A 25480-nucleotide genomic window follows, 5' to 3' on the forward strand; every position below is an offset into this window, starting at 1 on the left:
CAACCACTATTTTATTTGGGAAAGGAAACAGAAAATAGGTCAAAATGTGCATCTTTAGCTACTCTTTTAAAGCAGTGTTATATTAGTCTTTTATTGCAACTGTAGCAAATTACCACAAATTCATTAACTTGAAATAACACAAATTTATTAGCTTAGTTCTAAAGGTCAGAACTCTAAAGTCAAAGTGTGGGCCAGGCTGTGTTCCTTCTGGATCTCCAAGGGGAGAATCTGATTCTTTGCTGTCCAGTGATGGAATCTGCTTTTCATAACTTGCAGGCCATTTTTCTATCTTAAAGTGCATTGTTGCAACTTTTGTTTCTACACTCCTCTCAGTTCTTCTCTGGTCACATCTCCTTCTACCTTCCTCTTACAATGACGCTTACGATTACATTGAAGACACTCAGACACTCTGAGATAAACTCCATATCTGAAAATAATGACAACTAAAAGGTCACTTTTGTCATATAAGATAATATAATCACACTATTCAGCCTACTACAGAATAGCGTGAATAATCAGATTCTATAAATCACTCAGATAAGGTTTAAAGTTTATATATCTGTCATATTTCTAGATAGAAGATTATACAGTACTTGTCTTTCTGTGCCTGGTATAGGGTAACTGTAGATAATGATAATTACTTGTATTTCTAAATGCTACAAGAAATGGTTTTGAGTGTTTTTGGCACAAAGAGATGATAAATGCTTGAAGAGATAGATATGTTTACTCTGATTTGGACATTATGCAAGGTCTACTTATATCAAAACATTACATGTAACCAATAAATGTTTAAATTAATATTTTTGTGTATCATTAAAGTTAGATTTAAATTTTAAAATCTTATTAAGCAAGATGAGAGCAAACAGCCATTCATTTAAAGAATGGGCTTAATAAATTCATGACTAAAAATAAATATTCACACCTGAAATTTAAGATGTCAGTAAAATTCATATAGTTATCATTTCATGTTTGTTGTCACTTGCTTATTTAGAAAAGGTGTTCTGATCTAAGGGCTAAGCTATTTATAATTCATAAATCTGTTAGATTTAAATAAGTCACATTAATTCTTAATGGAAACTTAGGTATTTCACTACTGTTTGAGGGTGATTTTGTTAAAATCTTTAGGAAATCATGCTTTCAATGGCTCTGAGGCTCTAGTTATGTGTCTGGAAGTTCAAATGACTACTCTCAATCACTTGTATTTTCTTTCTTGGTGGTCCTGGGGGTTTGAACTCAAGGCCTCAGATTTGCTAGGCAGACTCTCTGCCACTTGAGCCACTCTGCCAGCCCTTTTTTGTGTTGGGCATTTTTAAGATAGGGTATTGTGAACTATTTGCTCAGGGCTGACTTTGAACTGTAATCCTCCTGATCTCTGCCACCTGAAGAGCTAAGATTACAGGTATTAGCCCCTAGTACCCAGCTACTTGTAATTTTTAAAATGTATTAAACTCAAAATCAAGCTTGAATATTGTGATTGAGTTGAAAAAGTTCTGATTTTTTTCTGGGCAGTGCTATCTTTAAGCTGATTCAAATGAGTCTTTTAGATATATTTAAAATTCAAAGATCAAAACAAAGATCTTCATATTGAATAAATTACAAAAATGTTTCTCTTGTTTCACACCAACTGCTATGCTATGTAAATGTTTAAATTATTTACGTTATAAAATGATAGGAATTCTGATATTATCATTAGTTGGCATTTTAAACATGCACAAATATACTTGTACATGTACCTACTGAATTTTTTAAAATTTCCACTTGTAACATTGGACTTGGATATAGAAATATATGCCACAGACAAATGCAGCTCACAAAGATAGCATACACGAAACTTAATTCATTATAAATGCAAGAAGACAAAGGTAGCCAGTATTATGCAGTCTTTTCATCTTCTACAGATCTACTGGAACAAAATTCTTTGCAATCTGCTTCTAGAGAACACCTGGAATTAACATACCAGCATCATGGATGCTAAAGCTAGCAGAGGGATTAAGAAAGAGAGCATGTGTATGGAAAAAATGAAGAGCAAAGAAATAAGAGTTCAAGTCTAACCTCTGCTCTTTTAGCTGCAAACTCCAAAACTCACCCACTTTTCTGGAATCCCAAATCTCCATCTCTAAGAATGAGATGTTAATACCTATATCCCTTGTTTTCACTGAGTTAATCTAAAAAGAACTAAATATTTTCTGGCTGCAGCTTGCTGCACAAAATCGAAAATAGAAATTCTATTGCACACCAGTAGAATGAAAAATATTCTTTAAATTACAAAGAACTCAACAAGCCAAATATGATCATTTTCTTATGGCAAAAAAAAATGGACTATGGAAGTAAGACAATTCTGTTCAAAGTTACACAGAAGGAAAGGGTACAACTAGATTTTAAACATATTATCATATCTCTTCTACTCACCTGTCTCTCAGTAAATGGAATTCAATTTTATGATTTAAACTAACATTTTCCCTTACAAACAAAGAAACAAAATATAGATCTGGGGAAATGTGTTGAGTTGAGTCAGTCTGGTTTCTGTAAGCAAGATTCCGTGACCAAATTGAAATGGAAATGTGCTTATTTCATTTAATATGGTGGCCTTATGAACATCCTGTCATGATCAAAATCTTCATAAAAAGCAGTCAAAGGAATATTTTTGTAAAGAAATAGCTATTGTAGTTTTTGCATATCAGAGTCAGGGTTGTCAGCTTGGACCCAAACTTCTCTTAACACCTTAACTGATGTCAAGTACATAATTCTTGAGAGAATATTATAACTTGTCAATGCACAAAAAAGAGTGAAACACGGAGTTAAACCTTATATTTTTAGCTCAGAAGCCCTACAGTGAGAGTAAGGTGAATAGTCAAGTGGAAACAATAAGTAACTTCTTTTACTTGTCTCCATGCCTCAACTCAGATTGACATTCCAAGCCCCTATAAAAGTTGAGCTCATTTGACTCACTTACATGGAATTTTTGGCATACTTAATTATGAAATAATGTGTGTTTATTATAAATAAACCAATCTAACCACAGGTCACTGGAAGCCAGTAATAGCAAGTCAAAGTGACAGTTCCCACAACTGACCTTTACATGTGATTTATCTCAGTGGTTATTATCATGTATGTAGTTTCTAGATGCAAGGATCTGTTATTAATCTAGTTTTTATTATCAAGGTGGATATCTTGCTCTACTTCTGTTCAAGGTTAGCCACACCTGGAGTATTAGCACGCTTCTAAAGGAAGTCAACAGAAAAATGACTCCAGATAAGATGCAGATGTTGCCCCAAAGTTCTTCTTCAAGTCGTGGCAAAGACTGTACATAAAACTGAGTGATTTACTCTGGATGGGAATTGATTGTACCCAGTCTGTCAGAAAAAGTGACAAATTGATGCAGCTGGGACAAGTTGATCTTTTCTCTAGTAACAATATATTAAAGAAGCCAGACATGGATTCACCATCTTTCTTTTTTCTCCCCAAATTTCAAGCACACAATTCATTATAAAAGACTCTTCTATCCTGTACCTGTATGAGCAACCATATACACATATTCTCAAAATACAGACAGGTATAAATTTTACTTATCTTTAAATCAATTCAGCATCTTTTAAGACCTTTCTTAAAATGGTTTTCTTATGAAAGCAGAATGAGCACAATTAAAAAAATTGCTTTTCAGTCCTAGAATTCAACAACTTGCTTCCCTTTGAGAAGTATATTTTCATGTCACATTCTTCTTGTGACTGAAGGTCATCTTGTTCAAATCCTCTTTGGTGTGCTTCTGAAGTCAGATATGGTAGTATGTATTCTCAGAAAGTCATAGGTGGGACATATGTAGGATAGTAAATTTCAACCATTATTCTTGAATGTAATGAAGTTCTTAAGGTACTTGAGTTTTAGTAACTGAGTATATTCATTAAATTTGTTCTTATACCATGATGCATGCCACTCCCAGCTACTTGGGAGGCAGAGATCTGGAATATCTCAGATCAAGCCAGTCTGGGCAAAAAGTTAGTGAGATCCACTCCCCACCCTATCTCAACAAACATGTTTGCAATCCCAGCTATGTAGGAAGCATAGGTAGAAGTATCAAAATCTGATGCCAACTCCTGGAAAAAGCACAAGACCCTGTCTGAAAAATAACTAAAGCAAAACCAGCTGAGGTGTGACTCATGGTATAGCACAAAAGTATAAGACCCTAAGCTCAAACTCCAGTACCACCAAAAAAGAAAACAAACAAAATCTGTTCTTGACAGAAGCCAGCCACCTGCAAATCTCTTTTAGAAATAATGAAGTCTATAGGTTCTTATTTGTTATGAGCTTACCTTTACAACAAAGCCTGAAGGAAGTTCTTTCATTTGTGCTTCAAATCATGAATGCAAATAAGGAATTAGCACAAGTCCCCTCAGAGGTGTCCTGAATAAAACAATCTTAGACCTATTAATTAACATTGACTCTTCTTCATGTCATTTGAAGACACTGGATAGGAATTAAAATGACATTCAGTTCCAAGGTATTTCCTAGGTTGCAACAACCAAAACAGTAACAACAAAAAACAGGCTTTCTTAAAACAATATTTTGACCTTTTTAGTAAATAAGTATTATAATTTCTCCCAAAGAAATATACATATAAAGAAGACTGGTATAAAATATAAGAAGTAGTTATTATTCAATAAGAAGTACAAAATCTAGTTTGGGATTTGGCTCTGATATCACACATTCCAGGACACTCTTTTCCCACTCAAATATCTTTTTAATACACTCATTATTTGACTTAATGAAAGGAATAGAAGGGAAGGAGCAATAGAAAAATAGAAGAGCAAGGAAGGGAGGAGGGCAAAAGGAAGGAAGGGTAGAGAGAGGCATATTTTATAATCAGAAATAAGGTTTCTGAGATTATGAATGATTATTATATTACATTATAGTATATATTATATTTTTTTCCTCAAAGCAACTTTTTAAAATTTACAAAATAAGTAGGAGAGTAACAAGGAAAAGATTTTAATGAAAAGCTTAACTGAAGATATCAAATGCTATTATCATTTGTTTTACAGTTTTACCTTGAATAAAAGCTCAAGAAAAGGAAAATATTAGTCAATTCTCGAGATTCTTAATGAGATAGAAGTCAATATCACCACTAATTACTCCAAAAACACATTGTATAGGGATTCTTAGTCTTTAATTATAAACACTTGTTAACAGTTTGCTTGTGATAACCCAATAAGCATACACGACAGCACATTCACTTGCAAGAATATAGGATAGGAAGTCCGTCTGTCCATCAAAGCAGAACAGATGTTTCTCTTGAGTGAGACAACTAGTCATACAGCATGTAGCCATTCTCAGAGCTGTGTGGAAGCTGTCTTCTTTATCCCTTCTAGGGGGCAGGTACAGTGTGAGGGGAAGAGATCCAATTGGGCAGCTATGGGAAACACCTTGTCATAGAAGGCTTATTCTTTACAAGTGACAATATCTCTTGTTACAACTTAAGCATGAATTCAAGACTTGCTCAATTGTAAGTCTTCTCTGTTTTTAAGGAAATCCAAAGAATGGTCTCCCTGTGTATTTATAATGTACTTAGCCCACCTGTCATGACCAATCAGAAATTATATTTACTAAAAATAGTAGCCATTTGTAATTATCAGATTTCTGGATGAGCTAAGGAAAATGAGAAAATATTTAACAAAATCAAGAGCCTGTAGAACAAAAAATGGTTGGCTACTCTTTGGTATTTGCTTTTAAAATCCTTTTACCTCTTGTTACAATGGACTGTTTTTAATTATAAAAAATAATATACCCTTATTTTACAGTGTTTATAACTCTTAGAAATATATAAAGCAAGAGAATAAGAATATATCCACAATGATGGCTCCATCCAGCCAATTGATTTTTATTGGATTTTGAGTCAGGGTCTCTCTAACTTTTGCCCAGGCTGTCCTACAATCCTTCTAACTGCCTCTTAACTGACTGGGATTACAGGACTGCATCACCCCAGCCAGCTTCAATCCTCCTAAATAAATGTGCTTTACATAATGGAAACTACATTATTCTCTCAAGTTTTTTTAGTTTTTGACATCTTTAAGATAAATATTAAATCATAAATTATATGACATTAAAATAATTCATAAATTATTTAAATGGTTTGATAATATTTTATCAATGCAAATATATGCAATCAGATGTTGAACTTCTAACATCTATGTTTTTTTCTCTTGTTTTTTTTTCCCATCCCCGCATCCCCTGTCCCCCCAACATGTATGTTTTTAAACATATTTCAATTGAAAAACATATGTTCACTTAGATCTTGTATCTAGTTTCAGTGTTGAAACTAAATGTCAAAATACTAGACATTTATAAATTACACATACATGTTAGATATATAACATACATATATGCAATTCACAAATTGATTTAAAGAATGATATTGGATTACCAATATCATTACCCCACCAAACACAGTAGTGTTACCAACATGTCTGAAGTTCTTTGTTTCTGCTGCCATTCTTCTTCCTCCATACAAGAGGCACACACAGCATGAATTCTGTGCTTATCATTCATTTCTTTCTGTATAGTATTTTCCATAATTTATGCTATTCTAAAGAATGAATTGCTAAGATTTCCATGTTCTGAACTTTGTATAAATAAAATAATATTTTTACCTGAGACACGCTTTGAAGATTGTCCTGATGTTTCTGAGATTCATTCACATTGCTAATGTGTCGATGGATCATTGAGTTCACTCTTATTTAGTATGAGTTGTATTACTTCTCACACTTTATTTATTCATATTGTTTTCATGAAAAGTTTTCCCTGAGGTTTCTATTGTTACAAATAATGCTAAGTTACTTTATAGTACTTAAAGTATTTGCTTAGTGTCATTTTCAATTCAAGTATGTGTTTTTCTTAGTCTTAGATATGCCTTTAAAAAACCACTTCAGACTCAATTCTTTTTCAATATCTATTAACTAGAGATTACATTAATTTTGATCATTGATATATTTGGATTTAATTTTTGTCTGGTTTTGCTTTCTATGTATCATACATGTTATGTGATTATCTCTAGCCCCCCCCTTTTGGTCATTCCTTTTAATAGATAATGTTTATTTTTCATTTTACTCATTATGTTATTCTCCCTTTATCATATTGCAATCACATTTTTTCATTTCCTTATTTGATCTCCAGGCTTGGTGGTACTGAGGTTTGAATTCAGGACCTTGCACTTGCTAGACAGAAGCTTTACTCCTGAAGCCACGCCCCCAGACCTTTCTGCTTTAAGAATTTTTTTTAAACTATTAGTAATACTTTATTTTTTATTACTGCTGTACAGGGGTACATTGTGACATTTACAAAAGTTCTTACAATGTATCATAGCTGAATTCACCCCCTCCATCATTCATACTTCTTTATCCCCCTCTATTCCTGGAATAGTTTCAACAGGTCTCATTTTTCCATTTGCATACATGTGCACATATTTCTATTTCCACCTTACTACATAATATTTCCAGCATATTCACCCTTCTACACCTCTTTCTAAACAAACTAAGTATTCAGTATCTTTACACTGATGCTCCTCAGTATCTTTGACTATAATCATCCTATCAGTAGATATTTATTGAATATCACCTATGACTATTCTTCAAGGGTTATAAAGATGACTGAGACATGGTTCCTATCTTTTAAGAATCAATAGTCTTCTGGCATAAATACATAAAAACTATGTCTTTACTATAGTCAGAAGCAAGTGAAATGAAAGCAATATGGAAAGTGTCTTGGGAGAGTATTCCTTCCAGCCTGGAATGTAGATATTTCTGCAGAAGCTGACACCTGGATGAGTGCCTTGAAATGATGAGGAAATGTCCTGTATTCAGGAGAATGAGCTTAGGAGGAGCTATTTTAGGGAAGAAGGAAAGCATAAAAGTAAGCTCCAAAGTGAAAAATACCAAGCAAGGCCTAGGTAACTGTCAGGCTTATTAATAGTGCTAGGAAGCAGAGAGTAGATCTAGGAAACCTCTGAGATGAGGCTAGAAGAAGGGCAGAGAGGAGGCAGCAAGATTCCAGCACGTTAAACTATTAATATATCTGGAGCACATGCAATATGAGAAGGGAAATTTAAACATAAATTTCAGTACATTTCAAAGTGTTTCCATAAATGTGCTGCATGACTATATCCAGCATTCTATTGATGTTCCTCCTGCTCCTTCAGTCTGTCTCAATTTTTCTTCCTTTCCCCTTCCTATTCTTGCAATACAATGATATTTTTTAAAAAATTAATGAACTGTGTGGATTATCAACATTGTAAAGCTATCGTTCCGGTTTTGAGGGCTAGTTCTCCAGGATCAAGGTACTTGAAAATTCATGTCTGGTGAGGGTTAGCATCCTAGTTCATAGTTGGTGCCTTTTCACTGCATCCTAACATGCTAAAAGGACAACACATTTCTCTGTGGTCTCTTCTAGAAGTGCACTAATCCCATTCAAGGAACCTCTACCCTCAGGACCTAATCCATTTCCCAATTCTATTACACTGATCAAATTTCAACACATAAATTTGGCAAAGGGAAGAGCACAAAAATTTTGATCATAGAACTGGCCCTCTCCATTAATACAGCATACTTTATGTGTGTAGGTATAGCAAATTAACTAAAGACTTTTCCTTTTCACCTAAGAATTTTCCCATCCTCGTGTTCTGGAACGGGAAGGGGCAGCAGTCAGTTTTGAGCCACTCTTGAGTCTGAGTCTGCAGTCAAGGTTTTAACATCCCCAGCACTGTCTGAAGCATGCTCATTCTCTCAAGAACTTGGTTTTCCATTGTGCTATTTACTATCTTTCCTATCTTTTTCTTCTTACTTTCCCAGTCCCAACCGTTGATGACATGCCCTTCACATACAAGTCCAGTCATGTTGAATGTACCATGCAGTTTTTCTCTTCTAGAACATTGCAATTTCTGCTACCACGCATCTTTACTAATGGTCTCAATTCAGTTTATTTTCAGGACTCTGCTCATGACTTGTTCTCCTAGATTCTGTTCCTTAACACCAACCAGGCTGCACTCTGACTGAATGCTGAACGTTTTTCTTAGTGGTCCTGATATTACATCTACATCTACATTTTTGTGTGTATGTGTGTGCTGAGCCTCCACTAGCCTACACAAAGAATTTATAATTTTACCATATAATTGTGGTTCATACTATCTTTATGGCTTGAAGGGTATAGCATTGCCTAGACTTCAAGAGGCAATTTACGTCTCAAACTTAAGCACTCAAAGAAGTACACAAACTGAATAAAACCATTTATAATGGACCTATTTTGTCTATATTTTTCACACAGAATTAAAGATTCCCCAAGAGAAAAGATGATTTTTTTTCTTCTTTTTTTAAAAAAGAAAACCTAGCAATAATCCCTACTAAAAATAGATTTTATTTTTGTTGAATTACTGATGAATGGGAATAAGATTCTTATTTAATTTGTATCTTCTGATTTTAAGTATTTTTTTGAAGTTGATTCAGTTAATGAATTACAGAAATTTTAACTTTTTGATTTTTATGAACTCTTTATTTGCAAGTGATGTTAACTTCAAATATATTATGAATGTTATATGTAGTGTTTTTCTGCTTTTTTTGTTGGCAACTCAATTATGTGATTTCTTCATAAACAATCATGTTAAAACTCACAAATTTGATATATCCTTTTTGTGATTTTTCTCACTGCTTTTATGATAAGTAGGTCTCCCTCTTATATCTTAATCCTAAAATAATCTAGGGTTCATTTGTGGTATGCTGTGAATTAAATCCTATTTATTGGAGAAAAAAAGAAGCAGCATGTTTCAGGATGAAGACCAGTATATTTGGTAGCTTCTATCTATATTGTCTTTGTTGATACATTCTTCCATTAAAAAAAACTATATTCTTTTACTGCTTTGGATTAATTGACTTTTTATGTTGAGTTGTTATATATTCATGCATTTTATGCATGAATCTCTTTTCAGATAAGTAAACATTTTGCAAGTATTTTATCTCATGAATTCTCTGTTCAGTTGATTGTGTTCTTCAAAGCACAAAAGCTCTTTTTTTTTTGAAAATTCAAAGTAAGTACAATTTATCTATCTGTGGTATACAGTTTAAGAAACCTGTACCTAATTCAAAGTTATGATGATTTTCTCCTGTTTTCTTCTAGGAGTTTTATAATTTAAGTTCTTATATTCAAGTCTTTGGTCCACTTTTAGTTAACTTTTATATATGGTATAAGGAAGAGAAAATTTTTATTCTTCTGCATGTAACTATCCAGTTGTCCCAGGACCACTCATTGACTATTTTTACCTACTGAATTATACTTGGTACCCATATAAAAATCAGTTGACTGAAATGCAAGGTTTAATTCAGAACTCTTGACTATTCCATTGGTCTACATATCTATATTCATACTGATGCTAACTACTGATACTGTAGCTTTGTACAAAATTTCATAATTGGAAAATATTACTCCTGTATTTTGTTTTCTCTTTTATGCAATTGTCTTAGTTATTTTGGGTCCCTTGCATTTCCATATGAATTTTAGGAACAGCTGGAGACTGTCTAGAAAAAAATGGGCAAGATTTTGCTAGGGATTGGCTTGATTCCATAGATTAATTTTAGAAGTATGGCCATCTTAACAATATTATGCAAAATAGTTTCTGCTGGGTATTGAGGGGGTGGGGGGGAGAGGGAGGGGGCGGAGTGGGTGGTAAGGGAGGGGGTGGGGGCAGGGGGGAGAAATGAACCAAGCCTTGTATGCACATATGAATAATAAAAAAAAAAAATCAAAAAAAAAAATTCCAACCCATAAATATGAACTGTCTTTCCATTTATTTGGGTTATTTTTAAATTCCTTCAATGATGTTCTATACTTTTTAGTATACAAGTTTTGTACATCTTTCATTAAAATTATCCCTAATTATTCTTTGTGAAGCCATTGTAATTGAATTGTTTTCTTAATTTCCTCATTTTTTAAAAAATATTTTGTGATTCTTATTTGCTTAGAATCAATTCTGGTGTCCAGGCAATTTAACAAGGATCCAATGTATATATAGCAACTTGTAGACCCACACAATTTTCTAACTATCATAGAGAATCCAAGGGTTAATAATGCCTTGTTCTTGCCTTATAGAACTGATAAAAGAGGTTTTTTTTTTTTTTTCAGTGAAAAGAAACCTTCACATTAAATGACAGACCAACTGGCATATAATACATGTTTGTGAAATAGTAAGGAGGTGATAGCAATAATGATGTTTGCCTTCATAAAAGAATTGATAGCCTCTGCTCATGTTCCTAGTCCTCCCTTCTTCCTGGCCCTTTCACTTTGTACTCCTGGAATCCAAAGCCCCTTATATCTCCTAGACTGTGCATTCCACCCTCACTTATGGGAGGCTGTGCATCACAGAATGTGCTCAAACACTTTCTGTGCTCTGTCCAAAGCTCCCTGATCTTACCTATTTCTTCCTTACTTCTCTGGACTGAACCCAGTTTTACTGCATCTTCTTTTAACAAGCCTTTCTTGGCATCTTAAATTGAGGTTAGAGGATCTCTGCTTTTCTCTCGTGGCCATTGCCAATTATTCCTATCTTAAGGTCATCACTAACCTCTGATGATCACTCCCACCAGGCTGTTAGCTCCTTGAAGTCATGGAATTCTTTCTGTCTCTTCATTGTCCAGGAAAAAGACTGGCAGGTGTTTGAAACCCCCCAAAATGATCTCATACAAATGAATAAAACCACCTAGAAGCAGTCCACATCCTTAAGACTTTGGATTTAGTCACCATTTTCCACTTTGTGCCTCAATTTTCCTGTTCTTTGTGTTCTGCTCCATCTCTACCTTTTCTTACTCTCTCTTTCATCTTCTGTTTTAAGTTTTATGCCATGTGTCCTTTGTTAAACATAGCCTCTTTTTAAAATATCTTGAAAAGTTCCTTCTGAACTTTAAGTCATAAAACTGTTGAATTCTTACATAAAATCATTATGGAAACTGCTCTGAAGAGGGTTGCAAATCATGTTGACAGAACTCACCTCCTATCCGCACAGTACCAACATACCAATTCTAGTTGAAATAATGTCATGTATTTGGGGGGGAGATATAATTATTTGCTAATTGCATTTAGTTGGTATTTAGATATTTTAAAACTATATGTAAAGTAAATGTACTCTGTTCTCTCTTCAACACAATCTCTGAATTGTTTATATGGTTCAAAGTTTACTAACTGTGAGATGTTAGGCATATCACTTTACCTTCCTGACTTCTACTAAAATGGCAATGATGTCAACATTAAGATACAATTCTTATGCTAAATGAAGAAACTAAAGTTTAAAACAAAATGTAAGCTATCCCTGTCCTTGGCATGTTGAGTATGTACAATAAATTCATCCCTCTCTCAGTTCTCCTTACTTCCTAGATATATACAGCTACAGTTCTCAGTTAAATACCTAATTAGGATAGAAACTCAATTTTTTTACTATACAGATGATTGATAGTTACTTTAGACAATTTATCAATAAAGAAGAATAAAAGATAAATTGATTTCTTGCGCTCTGCTTTTTTTGGATTTCTAATAGTTATTTAAAATCCAAACTCAGAAATTATGATTTTCTCTTGAGTCTGACTTCAGTTGTCCCTCAGAACATGCACCTTCCCCTGTAATGTTAGCGTTGTTCACTGCCACTGCCATATTTTGCTCAGTTGAATATTTTCCAAAACCCTGAAACTCATTTCCCCTATAAATTATTGTTATTAATGTTTTTATGCTAAAATGCCTACACATTGTATTTCTTTTAGTATACGGGGAAATTTCAATATTTCAAAACCCTAATAAATCAAGAATAGTGTTGTAAAAACCAAGCAATTTGGCTAGAAAAGCAAAGACATGGTTCCTGTCTGACATTTGCATCAGAAAGTCAGCCAAGCTTCTGAGTGCATTAGTCCATGGAAACAAGAGTCCTCGTATGGTACACAGCACTCTGGGAGATGGGTATTATCACAAAGAGGATTATTTATGCTACTTCCAGAAACAAGAAAGGGTGCGGAGGGGGAATGTAATCCCCTTCAGATCTTGAGGCTGCTGATCAAATAAAAATTTCAAAGTAAAATTTTTTTTTGGAAAATTGGCTTTAAGAATGTTTATGGTTTTAGTCAGAAAAATAAGTGGGCAAAAGGACCTGGGGACGATAGAATATTGCACAAATAGAAGGGTTAATGTTGAATTCTGTTGAAACAGAATTAATTCTCTTAAATAGCAGGAGCCATCCTTACTTCATTACAGACTTGTCAGAAATGAAGTCTTCTCTGTAGGGGTGAAAAATACTAGATCAAAAATACTCATACTGAAATATGCACTCATTTGGAAACACAGATATGAAACCCATGGAACACAAAATGGTCTCCTCAAACTCCAAAATATGTCATTCACAATATTTCCACCATGATTCCGAAGTGACGAATTGCATGTTTATAGTTTAAGGTAAGTTGTTAATCTTCAAAAGTATAAATAGTCTTAACTTAAAATAACAAAAATAATATTTTTTCTTTAAAATGATTCTAGAAAATTCTAATTTGAGGTTTTAATCTGGTGTTCGTTTATTCAAAAAAGGAATATTTCTAATATATAAAAGATGATATGGTGTTTACTTAAATCATAAACAAATAAGTAATTTGAACTTTAGAAAATTAAGGGAATATTAAAGGGAAAAGTAAAACAAATATTTTCTAAATACCATGTTAGAAATGAACTGGTGTCAGCTATGACTATATTTGGAAAGATCAAAATCATTTGAGAAATTACAAACTAATAGTAAAATATGGCAGAATTGTAGCCAATCAGTCATGGCTTCAAATTCCAAGTCTGTCTGCTGTTTATAAGCTCTGTGCCACTGGAACATTTACCCTGCCATGCCTCAGTTCTGCATCTTTAAAAGATTTAGCATTCAGATTTATCTTGGGATTACATAGCTTCTCATTTTAATATAATGCCAAATATATATTAGACATTCACTCAGCATAGTTATTGGACATATATACAATATAACATGAAATAATATACCACAGAGTGAGGATGCCTTATTTGAAAATCTAAAATCCAAAATGCTCTAAGATCCAAAACTTTTTGAACACTGACAAGAAACTCAAAAAGTTTGGTATTCTGCAGCATTTCAGATTTTGGATTTTCAGATTAGGGTTGCTTAATCAGCAAAGTATATGTACTTATTCCAAAATTTATTTAAAAAAGAAAAAGAAATCTGCAACACTTCTTGTCCTAAGCATTTCAGATAAGAGATATTCAACTTGTAGCTGCTTAAGATGATTTGTAGATTTTATTTAATGGAGTCAACTTTGAGATAATCTATTCAAGCAACATAAAATGAGTAATGAGATATGTTCAAAGGAGATCAAGAGTCTGAAACACAATTTTATGTCTCTAATACGCTTTGATTCCAAATAGTTGTGTTTATCAGCAACATTCCTGGGTACTTGGGGAAAAGGATGCCCTTGATGTATTGCCACAGTAGGACAGAAAAGCAGCTCACACTGTATAGGTTAGAGGTTCACTTTGGGAAGATGATAGATCTTCAAACTCATGAACATTCTACCTTGCGGTGCTAAAAGACAATAATTTGATGTTAAATGAAAAACTCACCCCTGCACCAAACAAGTTAATCTGACTCTTGCTCACCACTGAATGGTGGTAATTAGTCATTTGCTGTGGTGCCATGGTATCACCAGGACTCAGATTTGATACAATACTAAATTCTATGTTCTTGCAATTCTTCATCATTGGTTACACCCCAGAGGACTCAAGCAACTTGCTATTCTGAGAAAAGATGTTAGAAAACTAACACTGGGTAAGGGATAAATGCGGGAAGATGCAAGTTCAATACTCTAAGAGAATAGAGATAATAAATAATATAATTTTTAGGCTATTATGAGAATATAATGGAAAGATGAAGAGAGCACATTGAAAGTTCTCAGAAAATATTGGTTAATGATTTTATACATAAATAGTTATAAAAATTGTACCTATTTTCACACTAAAACTTGTTTTTATTATTATGTCTAATAGAAGTTTCAGTAAACATGTATAGGGAATGAAAACAATGTTGATTAAGATAAAAAGAGACAGAATTTTTTGAGACAAAGGAATAAGACACAATAAAGGAGTAAAAATAGTGAAAATATGTCATGGAAGGGTAATAGTAGGAATTTGCTTTTTCCATGCTAGCCAAGAAGTAGAAAGGAAGGTGAGTTATATCAAAGGAGTAGGAATGGACAAGTCCAGCTCCATTTATAGCTCATTTCTACATCTTCCTCTTCATTTCGTCTTTTACCTACTTTAACATGTATTCATGTAAGGCCTTTGCAAGTACTTTCTTTGGCTGTTAGACTATCTTCATCAAAAATATTTTGCTTGATGTCTCATACTTCCAAAATACTGACTTGTGATTTTCAAAATGACAACTAATAAAGATGGTAAAGCTGACCATGTTAAGGAGATATTTTGAAAATCTCTGGTCTCTTTTACTTGCTTTCTTCTATTTTTTTTTTTTTTTTTTTTTTTGGCGGGGGGCTATAGACTGAATTGGGTTCTCCCAAATTTTATATGTTAAGTCCCCAATTCCCAATGACACTATATTTAGAGATAGGGTAGTTGAAGAGGTAATTAAGATTTAGGATGGAGCCCTAATCTGACAGGATTTATGTCTTTATAAAATGAAGAAAAGATACTAGACATTTCTCTCCCTGTTCACATAGTGGTAAAGTCATGTGAGGACACAATTAGAAGATGACCATTTGTAAGTCAGGAAAAATATTCTCCAACTATGTTGACACCTTGATCCTAGACTACATTGTCAGAACTGTGAAAAATAAATTTATGTTGTTTAAGCCATGCAATCTAGGGTATTCTATTACAACAGCCTGAATACATTAATATAGAGCCCTACTTAAAGAACTGGATAAAATAGAGATTTTTCAGACATTCTCAAATTCATGACAAATAGACTATTCAAAATGGAGATTTTATAAAATACTCAAAGCAATCTACTGAACTCCCTGAGTATTTGCCATTCAAGTATTGATTGTTGACCACAGAAAGGAAATGCTACTTAAACAGGATTCAGATTTTTTTTTTCAATTTTCAGAGAATGGAGTCATGAAGAAGAAAAAGAGGATTCTATAGAGGGTATAATAGTAATGTGAGCACTGAGGTCTTGTCATTTTCACATTGCAATTAATCTGCTATTTTACAGGGTAAAGAAGTGAGATTCTTTTTGTTTAACTGACAAAAAGTATATGTAAGTATGTATGTGGATAACATGATTTTTTTGAAATACCTATATACTCTGGAATGGCTCAATTGAGCCAACTAACCTATGTACAAGTAAATATATAATTAAATACCTCAAATACCTGTTTTTGTGTGTGAGAATACTTGAAATATATTCTCTTAGTGATTTAAAATATAATGATTGTTATTAACTATAATCACCATGCTATAAAGTTAATCAGTCACAGAAGGACAAATACCACATGATCTTAGTTACATGGGATATATATAAAAGTTCAACTCATAGAAGTAGAAAGTAGAATGGTGATTACCAGGAGCTGAGGTGGCAGGAGAAGTGGAAGATTGGGGAGATGTTGGCCAATGAGCACAAAATCTCAGCTAGACAGAAGAAATGTATCTATTGTATAATGTAAGATCCTCTTTTCAATCATGATGCTTTCTATGTAGTAACACCTTCTATATTCAGATTCTTGGTTCATAGTGTAGGAGTGTGTGTTACTGTTATCACAACTGCACCACTTCCCTCCAAAGTTACTTGCCACCAAACCATATAGGCAACCCTTCTTTAAAGGTGAGTGGTGGGGTGAAAGAGAAATGTTAAAGCCAATGAGATCGAATTCAGTGTTACATAATGAGAAATGTCATGGAATATTAAAATAAAAAGCTCTAAATTAAAATATATAGCTGATTTAAATATTTTAATGCTTGAAAGAAATACTTAGCCATATTTTAAAACAGTGGAAGCTGCTTAGAAATTTTTCCTTATAAATGGGGGGAATTTTAGAAATGATTAGTGTATTGCCAAATATGTAAAGTTAATGCATTAATATAGTCCTAAATATTCATGTGGTCACTGGCCATAAAAAAAGCTTTCTCTCATACCTACTTTTATTATCACTTTCCCAGAGAGGAAATTCAAAAATCATTGCGTAAGCAATTCTTCCAAACATGTATTTATTTACCCCAAGCAATTTTTAAACAATTTCATGGCTCCTGGATATCTGACCTCAAAATTTTGGCAAATTGTTAGACCTTGTCCAATCTTTTTGCTCGTACATTTTTTATTATCTTGTCAACCCTATATTTTCAGGGTTGAATTTGTTTTGCTTGTAAATTTATATTACTTGTGTTCTCAGGGTTGTTCTCTCAAACTGAAAATTCAACTAAAGATGATGGTTAACAAAATGGAGACTTCAAGTACCCAGGGCATACTGGAGAATCTTTGAAGCTTGTGTAATCAAGTAATTGAAAACAAATTGTGTTTTTTTTTTCAAGGGCTTAACTCTAGTTACTACCTTCAGTGGTTTAATCTTTCTCCTGTTATGTCACCTCCAAGAAGACTGCAAAACACAAACTTTTCAAAGGCACAGGAACACTGCAGCTGCCTGATTGCTCCTTGGTTGCAAAACAGCACTAAATAGTTACTTTCTTTCCTTCTCTTTTATGCTGAGAATCTAGTGTAGCAATTCCTTGGTTATAACTATCCTTCTGTCATTTGCACATTTAAGAGCTTTCAACAAATAACCTCTTCTCTCTGAATTTCAACCATCTCATCCACTGAATGTGGACAGTATGTTCGCCCTTAGAGAATTGTCATAGTAACAGCATGACACAGATTACTAATTATTAATTAACATCCATTCTTCCTTGTAATAATTAAGCCTACTGATTTCAACCGAACACAAAACTTCCAGTTATAGACTGTATTTCTCAGCTCCCTCTCAGTTAAAAACCCTATGACTAAATTCTGGGCAGTGATAAGTGATAGGAATGATGCATCCACCTCCTAGGGGTATCCTTAGAGGAAAGTTTCTTGTTTTCTCTGTCCTCTTTCCCTTGAGGTGGGGCATGTGCATGGCGGTAATGAACTACCTTTGTCGAGCAAACAAAAGAGCATCATGGAGAATGACAGCGATATAAGAGAGAGTGCATCTGGGTACCTACAACATCTCATGGTGTATAGACTCTGAATTACCTTTATTAGTGGAATTTCACATAAGAAAGAAAACACCCTCATGCCTTGCTTAAAGTCAAAGTAAAATCCTAAGTAGGTCAATAGTATGAAGCATATATTCCAGATTCGGTAGCTATTCAGAACATAATACCTTACTTTATTATTTGTCATGGTTTGAACATGAATATTCCCCACAAGCTCATATGTTAAAACCTAGTTCTCCAGCTAGTGGTGCAATTTTGGAAGGTTCTACATAATTTAGGAGGTGGGGTCTACCTGGAGGAAATAAGTAAATGGGGACATCCCCTTGGGGATAACTTTTTTCCTGGCCCCTTTCTGGTCTCCCTGAATCTGATTCCTGTCTACCATGTCTGCCATGTGCTCCTGCTGCCACAGTGTTCTGCCGAGCAACCCTGGATGTAACCCTCTGAAACCATGAGCCAAAATAAATCTTTCCTTCTTTAAGTTGTTTTGATAAGGTATTTGGTCTCTGTGACAATAAAACTGACTAACACATTATGCCTGCTTTCCTTTTGGGGGTTTTGAGTCTGAAGAGAGGGCTTCCAAAGTCTGGTTCCATGCTGTCTCTCATGCCACAAATAATCACATTATAGTACAGGGAAAAGTGCAAGATGAAAAGTCTCTAGGATTCTATTCATTTACTGTTTGTGAGTCAGGAACAACTGCCCAGTTTTACAGTTGAAAAATCTAGGACTTGAAAGAAGTTAAGTATTATTTTCCATTATCACTGTGGGTTCTTCATTGTCAAATCAAATGCACACACACAAACCTTTCCAATAGAATGTGTTTTAAAGTATGCATAATTGGAATGGAAATTGGGGAAGAGTAATATTAAGCAGTACATGCTGTAAGGAAGAACCTCACCATTAAAAGTAAATAAAATAAAAATAATAAATGTGTTAACTGATATGCTGGGCTGTTCACCAGTGGGAAGGGGAATGTGGAGAAAGGGTGTAAGAGGGTGAATATGGTGCAAATACTGTGTATACATGTGTGTAAATGGAAAAATGAGACCTGTTGAAACTATTCCAGGAATGGGGGAAGAGGTATGAAGGAGAATGATGGAGGAGGTAAATTCAACTATATTTGATAAATTATAAGAACTTTTGCAAATATCACAGTGTACTACTAGCACAATAAAAAGTAATAAATGTGTTAACTATAAACAAGCAAACTTCGTGGGCTTTCAGGTAGACATATTATTTGATGCGTGCGATTTCCCTGCTCTTTTCCATTGGTCAGGTCCAGCTTCAGGTGTCGGTTCAAATGTTGAATTCCTTCTGAATTCTTCCTTGATTCTCAAGACATTTAGACACTTGATGTTCCTTATTTTCACATTGTAGACAATAAACTAATCATATCCCATTATGTATCTTGGTATCTTTCTTCCATAAGGCAAAAAAAATTCGATTTCTTTTTTTTTTTTAATCGAGGTATTTTACTTAGTCATTTATTATTGAGGCCATTACAACATGATTTCTCTAATCCTTTTCTCAGGTTCTAATTGGCATATAGTAGATGCTCCATAAGAATTTTAAAATAAGTAATTAATGCCAACAAGATTAAACAACTGGTAGGAATCAAAAGAAGAGCAAAACCAAGGTCTTTATGATGTCACCTCATGGATACTGAACCATCACTTTACTACACCTCAGTCACCTGGGAGGATACAAACCAAGTAGGACTGATGAGTAATACGTGATTCTTATTGTGATAGGCATAGGAAGTAATACAGGTCATTATCTCTGTTCTTTGAAACAGATATTCTACTTAAAGGGATACCAAGAATATGCGTGTAGATACTAGGTTGTGGGGTAAGGACAGAAAATGTGACTAAGAATCAAATGACTATTCCCCACACAGTCCATCAATTTTGTCTAAATTCATGAAGAAAAATGATGATTTTCAATGATCTGATATATGATGGGGGTATAAAACCTCCCCTCTCCAAAAACATTGAATTCTAACTTCACTAGAATGATAAACTGCCTACTCATAAAAATATCCAGGTTTTCTTAAAAAAGCAATTGACTATGAGTTAGAATTAGCACAGATTTTCAGAGACACAAATCATGCCAGAAAACATGACTCTTTATGTCATATCACTCAAATATAAATTGATAATAGAAGCATTGCAGAGGTATTGGATTATATTTGATTTATTCAGCCCAAGTTACTGTCTTAGGAAAACTTGTTCTTATATTAGGTAAAATTGCTACAGGTGTTAGATGAGCACTGTCAAATAGATTGCATACAAACTGAAAGGTCATAAAACAAATCATAATTGCAAATTGCCCAGCATTTAAATAAAAATGCCCAAGCTAAAAGAGCTTAGGACACAGACATAACCCAAAAGCAATGATGGTTGGTTTTTTCTTTTTTTGTAAATTGATACATAATAACATGTTATTTTCATGAGTCACTTAACAAAATATTAAATTTGGGAATATATAGGAAGAAAGCTTACATTTACTTGGCTCCTTATCTGTGCCATTATTTTCAACTAGGAACTGTCCATAATTTCTTATTTGAAAAAGGCAGTGTAGTTCTGTGCTTAAAGCCTGATCTCATGGTTAGGTGTGTACCTTTGGTCAGTCATATAACTTCTCTGTTCCTCAATTTTCTACTAGGTTTGCTGCAAAAACAAAGCACGTTAATATGTGTAAAAGGTTAAGAAACTAAGCATGAGTTACACCTATTATCATCATTGCTTTGTCCTTACAACTCTAAGAGCTGGGAACCAAAAGAGCATATATGTAAGCACGGGCAAGGCCTAAGTATACCTTATTCCACCAGTTTTGTGAACTGTGCACAGTTTGTTAAACCTTTTGCACTTCAGTTCCTTCGTAATTAAATTAGGGATCATACTTGTCTTTTAAGATTGATATAAGGAAAAACATTAATGAATTCACTTTGCTTATCAACATTCTTGGCAAAATAAAAATTCTCACTGAATGGAAACTGTTATTGTTAAGAAAATTACATTGCCCTTGGAGCTCACTGCATCAATTTCAAATTCCAATGGTTGTTCAGAAGCTATTTATATTTTTTAATAAAAATTCTGATTGTGTGTTTATAATCTTCCATGATTAAAAGCATATACATCCATAATCCCCCATCCCAGCAAATATATATCCCTAAACCCCTAAGCGAGTTTTTCTTCTATATTACTTTTTATACTGCCCTATTTATTGGAGACATACCAGATGTTTGGAGAGTGGAGAGGTCATTTAAATTACTGTTCAATGTCAGACATGGTAAATTACTTATCCTACACAATGCTTCTAAAAGAAGCACTTTGCACTGATGTCACTTGCTTAAAAAATCAGAAAGAAGATTATTTGATATAACAGTTTTAATCTACAAGTTTAGAGATGGATTTAGAAGTAATACCAGACTTCGCACTTGAAATGTTAACTTTTCAGATTTGAGTTTGTTGTTTATTTTGAAGATTGTTTTGTCCGTATAAATTCCATCTGTCTTTCATTTAATTAAAAACAATGAACATTTACTGGTGGCCTAGTACATGTTAGGCCTTAGGGATAAAAATACAGAAACAACATGCTCCTTTGGTCTCTAAGAATTTAAAACCTATTGGCGAATACAAATTAGAGGCAGTAATAATCCCTAGAGCATAATGTTTATATCCTTTTTCTAGCTCAAAAATATTTAAGACTATAAGTATTTATGGTTACAAAATCAAGATTAACAGGAAACTTTGTCTCAAAATATATGCTTCTAATGTAAAATTGTCCACTACTTCAGACCCTTTTGCAATTAGTTATCTCCAAGGTAACTGCAGGTTCAAGTCAAGTTTATTTTTGTTTTGTTTGTATATGGGCTTGCTTTTTCACTTTAATTGACCAACTCCACCAGACTTCTCTGTGGCTAAATAAAAGAATATGGAGTTAAATTTGGTATACTATAGAACTTTTTTTTTAAACAATGAAGAATGATGTAGTTTGTAAGAAAATTTGGGTATTCTTTTAAACCTAGGATGAAAACATATAAAAATTAAAAGACCCACTATAAAGCAAACTGAAAATAATAAATGTGTGTAAAAATATTTCATACAGTGAAAATGTGCTTGAGATCCAACACATGGGCTGTGTAAATACTTACTGAACAAAATCACCTATCACTATTATTGATTAGAGTGATGTATTTGAGAACAGATAATAAGTATAGGAAAATTTATGTGAAGCAGTCCCAAATATTATCCAGACTCCTGAATCAGGGTAAAAAAAATGGGTGCCCTGTCACTGTTCTATAGCTCAGATTGAGTGTCACAACTGTTGGGTGACCTTACATTGACCGGAAGAGCGAGGTTGAGATGAAATTGGTACTGTACCTATCCCATAGTCTCTATGGATTATACCTGATAAGTTTCATATATACCATTTCTTATGATCCTCCCTGAAGGAAATTTAGGAATTCGTGGTAGATCTTTTCATATTCACTTTCAAAATGAGAAGTCTAACTCTCAGAAATAACATAGCTTGACAATATTACATAGCTTGAAACTACTGGGGTAGAAAGCAAGTTTTGAAATCTTCCACTAAAAATATGTAGGTCATTTTTAACCATTTTAATTCTTATGCTATTTATTTCTAACGTTATATACCCCCTTAAGTTCTAGATAATTCTAATATGTGGATTATTCTTGCTCTTCTTGACCCTTCAGTTACTTACGTATCTCTCCTCCAATGTTGATACAAGCCACCTACCACATCACTTTTCCCATGGCTATACTTTAACCTCACTTTTTCCCATTATAGTGATTTTCTATAATATTCATTTCATGCACACCTCTCTTTGACAAGCACTTCTTCTCTTTCCAGCTGTCTCGCTCTAGTATTCCTACTCCAATAATCCTGTTACATCATGTTCTAAAATCCATTGGTCTCACTTACTTTCATTTTCACCTTGAAATGCTAACATTATGTTCATTGCCTTCTCTATGCAATGAACTCCCTTGACTCTCTCTTATTATAGCATTGCATTGATCTGAAAAAATGAAGGTGGGGAAAGTTAAGGATTTATAATATATTCCATTGGCATAGAGAGCTAGGAGAACACAATTCCATCTTCCAAGCATTCTGAGAGGTGGGCAACACCATCCTCATTTTATGAATGTAAACTTCTTTAATAAGGTTAAATGATTTGTTCAATATCAAAACAAATAAAGCACAGAGTCATAATTTAAATCCAGCTTCTCTGTGAGAACATACAATTTTAGGATTCCAGAAACCTACTGACCACTTTTCTTTTACATGTATCCCCATTTTTTTTTGAGCATGCATTTCTACTGGAAATGTTGAGGATTTTCTGTCTGAACCTTCTAGTAGACATTTTGTACTCTTAGGATTGATGATAGTATTTAGTTAGTTATTTATGATAAATGCTGTCATCAGTACTTACAGAGTTTTTACTGGATGCTCAAGAACTGTTAGGACTATGAGCACATGATAAAAGTGAGAGCACACAAGGGAGGGGTGAGGATAGGTAAGACACCTAAAAAACTAGCCAGCATTTGTTGCCCTTAACGCAGAGAAACTAAAGCAGATACCTTAAAGCAACTGAGGCCAATAGGAAAAGGGGAACAGGTACTAGAGAAAAGGTTAGATCAAAAAGAATTAACCTAGAAGGTAACACCCACGCACAGGAAATCAATGTGAGTCAATGCCCTGTATAGCTATCCTTATCTCAACCAGCAAAAACCCTTGTTCCTTCCTATTATTGCTTATACTCTCTCTACAACAAAATTAGAAATAAGGGCAAAATAGTTTCTGCTGGGTATCGGGGGGGGGAGAGGGCAGGGGCGGAGTGGGTGGTAAGGGAGGGGGTGGGGGCAGGGGGGAGAAATGAACCAAGCCTTGTATGCACATATGAATAATAAAAGAAAAATGAAAAAAAAAAAAGAACTGTTAGGAAACAAATAGATGCATGGAAACTTAGAAATTTGTTGTTGATTTTACCACAGCTATTATCACTAATTCTACAGAGCACAAATATTTGGGCAGCTCTTAGAATCCCTCTTCCACACCTTCTATCTATACAACATTTTGGCAAAGTATGAAGGGTCATAAACCTACATTCAACCCATGTGATCTTCTTCCATAATATATTTCCATCAATTATAACATTAATCGGTATTGTATGAATCCTTCCAAGAAACTCATTTTCTCCTGATCTCAGCTATCTATCTCCTGTGAAGCAGGGGACCTGTGTGATGCCTCAGATGTATCAGCCAGACAGCCAGAACCCAGGCACTTAGAAATGATAATGGGAAAGATGGTGTGCACTTAGCACTGTGTCACCCTCTCACCAGCCTAGAGGAGGTAATTTAAAGGCCTTCATTTTGTTCTTGACCACTGAGGTCAGCATTAAACATTTTATAGATCTGCCCCAAAGTGACCTCTTCTAACAACTTTTCCTAAATCTGTCAGGATCTATGTTGTCAAAATAAGAATTGTGCATTCTACATTTCTACTCAAGGTTATTGAAATCCTCTTTTGAAAGTACATCAATGGTTTTAAAAAACATGCATTTTCTAAGAAAAACAAATTAAAGAGCTTCTTCCCTTATTTTTTTTCTTAAAGATAGAATCAGCTTTGATGTAATGGATGCACTGAACATGTCAGGCAGAATGTTATCAAAAGAAACAGTTTGAAACCATTCCTAGGGGAATATATAGCTTGATGTCCAACTGTCCTTGTCTTGCATGAAAACATTTGGTTTAGAGAAAAATCTGTTTTGACCCAGAAATGACAAAAATGCACAATTAATATAAAACAACAAATTTAGGCTTTGGAATAAGCACTTTGAACTCTGATTAAAGTCAGTTCAAACAATCTTACCAGATACTGCTTTCTTAAGGAACTCCAATTTGTAAACTGAAAATAAAATTGTTTCACTAGGTCCTCTGAGAAAATAGAAAAAAATACAAGTTGAATTGAGATTGTTCTTTTGGTCCCTGGAAGACTACAAAAATCCTTTGCTTCAGAAGTGATAAATAATATTCCTTCTCTTGACTAAAAATTTTAAGAAATTTTGTGAATTTCTCTCTCTCTCTCTCTCTCTCTCTCTCTCTCTCTCTCTCTCTCTCTCTCTCTCTTTTTCTCTCCCGCATAACAATTGACAGTAAAACAATTCTTGTTAGGGACCTAAGATAATTTGGCAATCCAAAGCTTTTTTCCCCCCCAATTTTCTGTTTTGCCTGAA

This window comes from Castor canadensis, chromosome 9, assembly GCF_047511655.1.
Source record: "Castor canadensis chromosome 9, mCasCan1.hap1v2, whole genome shotgun sequence".
NCBI lineage: Eukaryota > Metazoa > Chordata > Mammalia > Rodentia > Castoridae > Castor > Castor canadensis.